Below are 11,213 nucleotides of genomic sequence, written 5' to 3' on the forward strand. Positions count from 1 at the left end.
TTTAGTCAGTAGCCATTTGAAGGTTTCATTGGCCGTTCAAAAACATTAGAAGAAACACATAAGATTACCTACTTATAAAGAGGAAATTCCTAAAATAACCTATTTGAAGATAGAGGTTCATAAAATGACCCAGCCTTTTAAAAATTTTCAAGGACCTCTCCCAATCTCATCTTCACGAAGAGATTCAACGGAGAATGAGGGACTGCTACGTGACTTCAAATCTCATGATGACGTATGATGAGATTGGGGGGACACGTGCTAGTCTCTAATTGGGTCATTTGAATCTTATCATTGACTTCAAAATTTATGTGCGAAGATGACGTTAAGACGTGGTAGTTTGGGAATTTTTCAAAATGAAAATGAAGGATTATTTTAGAAACCTCTCTCTTCAAATGGGCTATTTTGAACTTTGAAGATTTTTCCATTTATGAAATATATAAATTAAGCTGTCATTTTATTCTATATTTAGAGAAGAAGTTATATATCAGACAAATAACTATTGATTTTTTTAAACTTGTTTTCACCTAGCACATTTTTGCTGTCCTAGAGGACATTCTTTGGTCTCCCCTAAACATGATGAACAGACAAACAAACAACAAATAAAATAAATAATAAAAACAAAAAGTAAAAGCTCTGTTTTTTGTGCTGCAACTTCTAAACCCATTTACTTTAAAAATCACTGCATCCCTTTTGACTAATCTCTCACCACTCCCAATTCAAACCCTTGTTTTAAACCCTGTTTTCTCACAAACACCCTCACTTTCTTTCAAGCTTTCCTTCACCCATTTTGAAAAAAAGTTAACATTTTTAGCTTCTTTTCTTTCTGGGTTTGATTTAAAACACTAAATTTTCAAGGTTTTAGCATATGGGTATTTGTTGTTCAGCTGTATTTGTGAATCTTGAAGTGTAATTTGTAACTTCAGTTAAAAAAAATTAAATCTTGATTTTTTTTTTTTTTTTTTTTTTTTAGTATTGAAATTTTTTTCCTCTGATTTATTTTATTTCTACTGATGAAACATAGATATTACATCAATATAGCAGGTAGGCGGGCAACAAGCTGCGCCGCCACCCCTTTCTGAAAAAATTGGAAATTTTCAAGATTTTCTTGATGGGTTTGATTTAAAACACTAAATTTCTCGCCTTTTATTATATGGGTCTTTGATTTTCAGCTGTATTTGTGAATCTTGAAGTGTGATTTGTAACTTCAGTTAAAAAAAATCAAATCTTGATTATAAAAAATGATGATTTTCAAGGTTTTCTTGATGGGTTTACTCTGGATTGGAGTGAATGCTGCTGTTCTTGAAGATGACAAAAGAGCATTACTGGATTTGAAGAACAATCTTGCACACTCCAGGTCTCTAAATTGGGACTCCAACTCAACCACTGTGTGTAATCACTGGACTGGTGCCACGTGCAGTGAAGATGGGTCACGTGTCACTGCTCTCCGGCTTCCCGGAGTTGGTTTTCACGGCCATATTCCGGTCAACACCATTAGCAGACTCTCAGCTTTACAGATCTTGAGCCTCAGATCCAATGGTATTTATAAGAATTGAAAAGCTTGCCTTCCCATTCCCTTTCATTTAGAATATATAATACAGATTACATTGAATGGCTATGCACAAGTCACGGAGATAATTCCTAGAGTTTGTTACACAATTATCTCTTTCTAAATATATATAAAATATTCTAATTATACATATTATTACACCCCCGCAGTCGAAATGTCGGGAGGACTGATGTTGAGGCTGGAGCGAAAATCATCAAATAGAACTCGAGGAAGCCCTTTGGTGAAGATGTCCGCAATCTGATGTCTTGAAGGGACATGAAGAACTCGAATGTGACCCCGTTGAATCAGTTCACGAACAAAATGTATGTCGAGCTCGATGTGTTTCGTACGTTGATGTTGTACGGGGTTGCCAGAGAGATAAATGGCACTAACGTTATCACAGTAAACAAGCGTGGCACGAGGGAGAGGATGCCGGAGCTCGAGTAAGAGATTACGCAACCAGCAAATGTCTGCCACGACATTGGCAACGCCCCGATATTCGGCTTCAGCACTCGACCTAGAGATAGTAGATTGGCGTTTGGAGGACCAGGAGATAAGGTTATCTCCTAAATACACACAATACCCAGACGTGGAGCGGCGTGTGTCAGGACATCCGGCCCAGTCAGCATCCGTGTAGGCGACTAATGACAGATTAGGGTCCGGACCTAGATGAAGGCCATGGTCAATGGTACCCTGAAGATAACGAATAATCCTCTTCAACGCGTTCCAGTGATCCTGTCTGGGGTCATGCATGTGCATACAGATCTGCTAAACTGCATAGGAGATGTCAGGTCGAGTAAAGGTAAGATACTGTAATGCACCAGCCAAGCTGCGAAAAGAAACGGGGTCCTCGTGAGGAGGACCAGCGTCAGCAGAAAGTTTGGACTGAGTATCAACTGGGGTAGCAACTGGTTTACATGAGTCCATAGCAGCCCGATGAATGATGTCCTTGACATAAGCCTGCTGAGATAGAAACATCTTGTTACCAGTCCTAGTGACCTGTACACCCAAGAAGTAAGAGAGAGAGCCCAAATCTTTCATAGCAAATTCACCCGATAGAGTATCGATTAGACGGATACGGAGAGCATTGGTGGAGGTGGTGAGAATGATGTCATCCACGTAAATAAGGAGATATGCAGTTTCGGACCCGTGATGATAAGTGAATAAGGAGTTGTCTGACTTGCACTGCTGAAAACCTTGGGTGGTGACAAAATCTGTAAATCGCTGGCGCCAGGCATGAGGGGCCTGTTTCAAACCATATAGAGACTTTCGTAGTCGGCAAACATGATCAGGAAAGTCCTTGTGCCGAAAACCCACGGGTTGATGCATGTAAACTGTCTCTTCCAAGTTGCCATGGAGAAAGGCATTAGTGACATCCAACTGGTGAATTGGCCAAGACTTGGAGAGAGCAAGAGATAAAATGAGACGAATGGTAGAGGGTTTTACGACCGGGCTGAATGTCTCACCACAATCAATACCTGTCTGCTGCTTGCGACCATCACACACTAAACGGGCTTTATAGCGTTCCAAGCTGCCATCGGACCTGAATTTATGTTTAAACAACCACATGCATCGTTTAATATTCATGTCAGGGGACCTAGGTACAAGTTCCCAGGTATTGTTTTTAATAAGTGCACTAAATTCATTGGTCATGGCATTGTGCCATTCAGGAGTGGTCAAGGCAACCTGAGGATTGTTGGGGAGAGGAACGATGGTAGAGGTGTGAAGGTTGAAAAGTTGTTTAGGTTTATGGATGCCACTCATGGAGCGAGTGTGCATGGTACGAGGAGGAGGAGGATTTGGTGGTGAAGGCTGAGTAGTGGTAGAAGTGTTCGGTGGTGGGAAACTGGTTGTGGGATGGGACGTAGGAGCTGAAGTGCCTTGGGATGTTTGGGCCGTGTGGTGTTGTATATGTGGATGGGTATGTTGGGCCTGGGTAGGAGTTGAGGGTGAAGGGTGATGAGGTGTTTGGCTGTGGGATGGGCCGGGTGTGTTAGAATGGGGAAATGAAGGAAGTGGGGATGGTGGGTCAGCGTTAGGAGTATGAGGGGGAGAGAATTGTTGGGTACTATTATGGATTGGGCTGGATGATAATGGGCCTGTAACGGGCGGTTGTACAGCGGGGTTAGGAGTGTTGGTGTTTGGTGTATGTGAGTTTTGTAAATAGGTCCAAACAAGAGGGTTGATAGTGGGATTAAGAAAATCATAAGAAGGTAGAGGTTTGGGAGATTGAATGGCGTATGGGAAAATTGACTCTTCAAAGTGTACATGACGAGCAATGATAAGTTGATGAGAGGTGAGGTCAAGGCATTTGTACCCACGATGATTATTGGGGTATCCAAGGAAAACACACGGGTGAGATCGGAAGTTGAGTTTGTGGAGTTTGGTGGAGGGGGTAAGAGGATAGCAAAGACACCCAAAAACGCGAAGGTGTTCGTATTTAGGGGTGCAGTTGTAAAGGAGGGATGTTGGGGATTTAAATTTGTGGAGTTTGCTGGGTAGAATATTAAGAAGGTAGGTGGCGGTTTCAAGTGCGTGGTGCCACATGTTGGGAGGTAGGGAGGCTTGGGCAAGTAAGGTACGGATCATGTTATTAATGGTGCGGATCTTGCGCTCTGCTTTACCATTTTGGGAGGAGGTGTAGGGACATGAAAAACGAAATTGCATGCCATTATGATTGCAAAAATTTTTAAAGTTCTGGTTTGCATATTCGGTGCCATTGTCGCATTGAAATTGTTTGATTTTACGTTCAAGTTGTGTTTGGATTAAGTTGTGGAAGATGGTGAAAGTATGAAATACTTGGGATTTATTAGACATTGGGAAGGTCCACAGAAAATTCGTAAAATCATCCAAAAATAAGATATAATATTTATGGCCACCCGTACTAAGTATGGGAGATGTCCATAAATCACTGTGAATAATGTCAAACGCAAAACTAGTTGAATTAACAGAATCATAAAACGGCAATTTAACACTCTTGCCAAAAACGCAAGACTGACAAAGTGTTTTATCAAGTTTTCCATAATCAATAAAAGAGTCCAATTTCAAAGACTGAAGCAAATTATTTCCTGGGTGACCCAATCGTTGGTGCCAGCGATCTTGAGAAACAGCAACAAACGTGGATGGTTGGGAGGTCTTGAGGGGTAGAGGTTTAGTCAGAGGATAAAGATCGCCGGTGCTATTGCATCGTAGGATAGGAGCCCGTGTTTTGAGATCCTTCACAAGAAAACCAAAGGGGTCAAATTCCACAGAAACTAAGTTGTCAGTGGTAAGGCGACGTACAGAAATAAGATTTTTTATTATTTGTGGAGCAAAAAGAACATTATTTAGTTTTAGGGGTGGGTAGGGTGGTGGTAGGACTTGGTTGCCTTGGGCCACAACGGGAATGGACATGCCATTTCCAACAACAATATTTTTATTAGTGCAAGTATTAAAATTAGACGGGGAATAAATACCTTGTTCGTTGGCGGAGTGAGAAGATGCACCCGTGTCCATTACGCCATGGTCCGGTGGGTTGAGAGCCAGCGAGTAGAGAGCCCGTTCAATGTCAGTGGGAGAGTAAGTGGTATGAAGGGCTTGATCGGGCCGCGGGCCTAATATCCCTTGAGAGGTTTGAGAGGTGGGCCGTGATGGGTAAGGACATGGTGGGGAGCCCGTTTTGTTATTAATAACCGAGGCCCAATGAGAGGTGGTCCAATTGTTTGGAAACACTATGTATGGGTGGTTTGGAGTGGGCTGGCTGCCGGCAGAAGATCTGGATTGCCTGTTGGACCCGCGTCCACGTCCACGGTTATTACGTGGTCTGTTGGAGCCGGTTTTGGATGGTGAGGTATTGGAGGACTGAGAGGGGCCTGTCGAGTGAGATGAGGTTGAGGTAAGAAGGGCCGTGGCAGCAGTAGAGGAGGCACGAGAAAGTTGTCTCTTCTTTTTACTTTCCTCCAAGTTGAGGCGAGAACGGACTTCAGGAAAAAATGGCAGCGGGTCACGGTTTTGTAAGACTGTGGAGATGCTATCGTATTGTTCCGTGAAGCCCGTCAAAACCTTGAGAACGAGCATCCGATTATCCACCGGAGAGCCTACACTATCCAGTTGGTCTGCAAGATGCTTGGCGTGATCGCAGTAGTCGCCCATCGAAGAAAAATTATCAAGAGACAGGTTCGCGAACTCCTGACCCAGAAAAATGGCACGGGTATTTTTGTTGTCATTGAATTCCCGTTCGACAGCCAACCAGGCGTCGTGAGCAGTTTGTGTCGGCTGGATTATGATCCGAAGAAGGGGTTGCGAAACAGTGGCATAAATCCACTGCTTCACGAGGGCATCCACGCGGTTCCAAAACTGATCAGCAGCAGCAGCCTGTGCTTCAGCCAAGGCGGCAGCGGCAGGATCAGAGGGTAAGGTAGCCGGAGCAGGTGCAGGCCGGGGGAGCAGGTGGTCAGCGACCTCATAGGCCTGGCAGTGAACTTGGAAGAGGGTTTTCCAGGTATTGAAGTGGGATGAATCTTTTTCAAGGAGGAGAGGAATGTGGGTCTTGATGTTAGATACGGTGAGGGCGGGGTGTATTTGTTTGGAATCCATGGAAGAAGATGAAGAGGAAAAGAACGAAGGAGGAAGGGGGATTGCAGAGAAAGTAAACTGAGAAAAGTTTGCGGCGGCGGAAGAGGTGGTTAAAAGGTAAGGATCGGTACCAAAAGTGATACCATATAAGAATTGAAAAGCTTGCCTTCCCATTCCCTTTCATTTAGAATATATAATACAGATTACATTGAATGGCTATGCACAAGTCACGGAGATAATTCCTAGAGTTTGTTACACAATTATCTCTTTCTAAATATATATAAAATATTCTAATTATACATATTATTAGTATTACTGGTCCATTTCCTGATGATTTTATTAACCTCAAGAATTTGTCTTTATTATACCTTCAGTTTAATCAGTTTTCTGGGCCATTACCTTTTGATTTCACTGTTTGGAAGAATTTAACAATTATTAATCTTTCAAACAATATGTTTAATGGGCCAATCCCAAATTCAGTTTCAAAGCTAACCCATCTTTCTGCTTTGAATCTTGCTAATAACTCACTTGTTGGTCAAATTCCTGACTTGGGTATGCATTATCTTGAAAGTCTTGATCTTTCGAATAATCATCTCACCGGGGTGGTCCCAAAATCACTCCACAAGTTCCCAAAATAAGTGTTTGAAGGTAACAATGTGTCTATGATATATTCATCTGATGAGGTTCCAATAGTTATGCCACCTCATAAACCGAATCAAAACCGAAAAGATGGTAAAAGGTTGAGTGAGAAAGCACTTTTGGGTATAATTGTGGCGGTTTCGGCAGTTGGGTTAATTGGGATTATTGTTGTTTGGATGGTTTGTTGTTTGAAAAGGAATGATAGAGATGGGATTTCTTCAAAGCTTGAAAAGGGCGGAATGTCACCCGAAAAGGCGATTTCGAGAACGCAAGATGCGAATAACCGGTTGGTTTTCTTTGAGGGGTGTAATTATGCATTTGATTTGGAGGATTTGTTGAGGGCTTCTGCTGAGGTTTTGGGGAAGGGTACTTTTGGAATGTCGTATAAGGCGATTCTTGAAGACGGGACTTCGGTTGTGGTGAAAAGGTTGAAAGATTTGAGTGTCGGGAAGCGGGAATTCGAGCAGCAAATGGGGGTCGTTGGGAGTATTAAGCATGAGAATGTGATCGAGTTGAGGGCTTATTATTATTCGAAAGATGAGAAGCCAACGGTTTGCGAGTATTATGGTCAAGGGAGTGTTGCTACTATGTTACACGGTACGTTCTTGATCTGTTTAACTCGTTTAATTATGTTCTTGTTTTAGTTATAGCTATAATATTATCATTGCATTTTAGTGCTTCAATAACAGTGAATTTAATTCTTGAGTCTAGATTCTTGAAAGGGGTAAACTTGTAATAATAAAATCAATTATTGAGATTGATTATCTTACTCTAATCCTTCAAATCAAAGACCCTTAAATGGTAGTTAAAGTAGTGATCTTGATTCTTGATCTTATTACTTTTAAGGTTTAAGAACAAATAATGGTAACAACTAACAAGAATCCAAGTTAGTTAGGTATTCTTGAAAGCTTATGATTCATATATTCACACAAACTTTCTTCGGTTAGTGGGCCCGATCTTCATGTCACTACAGGTGGAACTGCGTGCCAACCACACAACATGGATGAACCTAAAATGGACTTATAGTGTTTGTATTTTACTGCATTAGGTTCAAGGATAGGAAGAAATAGTGGTAAAGTGAGTTCAAACTATTCTTTAAGTTTTTGGCTTCGTTTGTTTGGTGTAATATGTCGGTCATCATCTTATCTGGATGTTAATGGACCCACGAACCGAAGGTGAATGGACCGACATTGTCCAATCATATAATACCAATGAACCTGAAAACCAGTTGGGTTCATCCGTTTTGTACATGTGTGTATGGCCACACCAGGATCATGCCAAATATGTCTTGAAAAAGAAAGGTTCAAGATCAAGCTTCTTAAGTCATATTCAGGAATATATTATGAAAAGCGATCCATTTTTTAATATATATTAATATATTATAGGGGAGGGATTTACGCATAAAACTAAATATTGTGAGAACCCGCAGATCAAATGGAACATTCGTTTTTTCAATCTTTAAAAGAAATTTTCGAAATTTAATGTTTATTCATCTCCCTAGAAATTAATAGAAAAAAATGAACATATTTCGTTTATATATATAACCTACACAAGTATAGGTAACAACCGTTAACAAGATAAGAACATATGAAAAAATTAGTTTGATGGTTTTTTTATGTACATAAAATACTTTTGTATGTAAAAAGTACAAAACTTTAAAAATTAAATGATTTAGGTTTGTTATTTTGTTCTCGCAATAATTTAGTTTTTTTAACGAAACTCACTCTATATGTATATACACACATAGATGTATATGCATGTGTATATGTATAAGCGTGTGTGCGTGTGTACACATATATCATGTGAAGAGAAGACATACAACGAATCCTGTTAGGTCCGTAGAAAATATTACTATAGAGGGGAGAAGGGGTAGAGGTCGACCTAAATTGACTTGGGATGAGAGGATTAGACATGATTTGCTAGAACTAAACCTCTCTGAGGACATGGTTGATGATAGGAATTCTTGGAGACGTAGAATTAAGGTTAATGATTTTTAGGGAGAAAGTAATACCTTAGGGCCATTTTGTTTTCTCATATATTATGTAGCCCCTTTTCTGCATGCTATTCTTATTATTCCAGTGTATATATATATACTATTACCATTATTATTAATAAGTGTTGTTATTAATTATATCATTGTGGACTTTTGACTCCCTTTTACCCCCCCCCCCCCCCCACATACATATGATTCTCAGAGCTGAGGGTCTCTCTGGAAGCCATCTCTCTATACTTTTGGATAGAGGTACGGTGTGCCTACAGCCCACCCTCCCCAGACCCTACTTATAGCTTTGCTATTGGTGGGATTTCCACCGGGTATGATTGATTGATTGATTGATTGATATATGTATATGTATATGTATATGTATATGTATATGTATGCATGCTTGATATTGATGGCATATTGAATTATACATGAAAGAGAAATGAGGTCTTGATTGATAAGAATCAATCCATGTGGGATAAGGGAATCTTTACTAGAAAATTTTTGGTCCATTTGTTGTTTGCATTTGTCTTGTATTCATCATTGTCACTTTTTGTATCCAAATTTACTTTAATGCCCCACAAAAGTCAAATGCTGAATAGTTAATAGTTTTTTCCTTCACATTACCATGCCTAACCTTCTAATTATTGCTAACTGTTATTATACTCTATAGGTAACCGAGGCGAAGACCGGGTCACGTTGACTTGGGAAACCCGTCTCCAAATAGCCGTCGGTGCGGCCCGAGGCCTAGCTCGGGTCCACACCGAGCCAGGCACAAAACTCGTTCACGGCAACATCAAATCATCAAACATTTTCCTAAACTCCCAAAACTACGGGTGTATTTCAGATATCGGTTTATCAACCGTCATGTCCCAAATTGCCACCCCGATTGCCCGGGCCGCAGGGTACCGGGCCCCAGAAATAACCGACACCCGAAAAGCCACTCAGCCGTCAGATGTCTATAGCTTTGGTGTGTTATTACTCGAGCTGTTGACCGGTAAGTCACCAGTCCACACAACAAGTGGTGATGAGGTCATCCATTTGGTTAGGTGGGTCCACTCGGTCGTGCGGGAAGAGTGGACCGGGGAGGTTTTTGATGTGGAATTGCTAAAATACCCCAACATTGAGGAGGAGATGGTTGAGATGCTGCAGATTGGGATGTCGTGTGTCGCGAGGGTACCCAATCAACGACCGAAAATGGCCGAGGTCGTTAGAATGTTGGAAGATGTTAGACGGAACAAGGGACGACCGGAGATTTTTGAGACGGAGTCATCAGGTAATTAAGGGTCTGGCTGTTGGTGGTTTCATTAACTTGATGAAATTGATTTATGGTATACTTTCATGGCATTATTTTGTGTTGTGTGACTTGTATCCTAAGTTTTTAATTTATTAACTTTGTATGCAAGATTTAGTTTCAATTTGAATTGAGTTTCTATTTTTTTTATTTGGTCTGTTTGTTTAATTAAGTTAAAAAATAGTAATGTTTTTTAATGAGATTATTGATATCTCAATTATTAGTTTATAAGTTAATGATAATCTTGTTTTTTTGTTGTTGCATTGTTTGAAATGAATTCTATATCAACTGTGTATTACTTCATTTCATTGAAATGCTAAAAGTATGAATATTATATATGATACTTAATTTATGTTATTAATAAAATAGGTGAATGAATAACTTAAGCCAAAAACAACCAAAGTATAAATAAATTCTACACTTGAGGATAACTAGGCATATGTGACAACAAGTATCAAGTCAAATCAACTGTCATAGAAGATTAAGTTGATCGGATGTATTATAAGTTTTTAGCGGTGATGATTGTTAGCGGAGGTATTGAAACTGAAAGCATCTCTCGTTAGCCACCTCTAATTTGTTGAAGAGCTTCGGAGGACCGAACTTCAAGCATAACATTCACCTTATGGTGTACTAGCCGTAGTAGATAGTGTTGAGAGTAGAATTCAAGTCTTCAAAAAGAACGGTGCTAACCACAAAGAGAAACTAGACAACAAAACAAATCAGTCCTTCATCCAAAAATAATAATACATACATACTGCATACATCATATATATGCAGCATGTGCAATGAGAACCGCAAAAGCCTATAACTATCGGCTTATGCCTAAGCCTACCAACATTGGATTGCACTTATATGTCTATGTTTATAACAAAAAGGTATTTTTTGTAACGAAAGTATTTAACTTTACAATAACTTGTTATTAGTTAAAAAAAAAAGAAAGATTTTTTAAGGCAAAGTATCTTGCTCCTAAATATTTTTACCTACACCTATACATACGGGTTGTAGGATTTAAACGTCTACCTGTATAATAGAGGGGAGATACCCAGGGGTTTAAACGAGCGCTTGTATTGAGTTATTTTTTTTTTGAAGCTTGAGCTCGGCTCATGAACTATTTTCAAGCTTAGGGGTTCGACACATTTGTTATTTATTAATTAATTTTATGCATTTTGAGAAAAATTTTAATTTTATTCATAATTAAA

At 39.9% G+C, this 11,213-nt stretch overlaps 1 pseudogene across 1 annotated transcript; it reads left to right on the plus strand.

Moving 5' to 3' along the window:
• The first annotated feature begins 1,146 nt into the window (after positions 1-1,146).
• On the plus strand, positions 1,147-10,124 carry LOC143541583 (putative inactive receptor kinase At4g23740; annotated as a pseudogene). Its single transcript, XR_013136776.1, has 3 exons — positions 1,147-1,542; positions 6,416-7,336; positions 9,394-10,124. The product of XR_013136776.1 is annotated as a putative inactive receptor kinase At4g23740 (transcript).
• The last annotated feature ends 1,089 nt before the right edge of the window (positions 10,125-11,213 follow it).

This window comes from Bidens hawaiensis, unplaced genomic scaffold, assembly GCF_021521415.1.
Source record: "Bidens hawaiensis isolate Kalapana, Puna unplaced genomic scaffold, B.hawaiensis_p1.1 tig00012613_1, whole genome shotgun sequence".
Classification (NCBI taxonomy): domain Eukaryota; kingdom Viridiplantae; phylum Streptophyta; class Magnoliopsida; order Asterales; family Asteraceae; genus Bidens; species Bidens hawaiensis.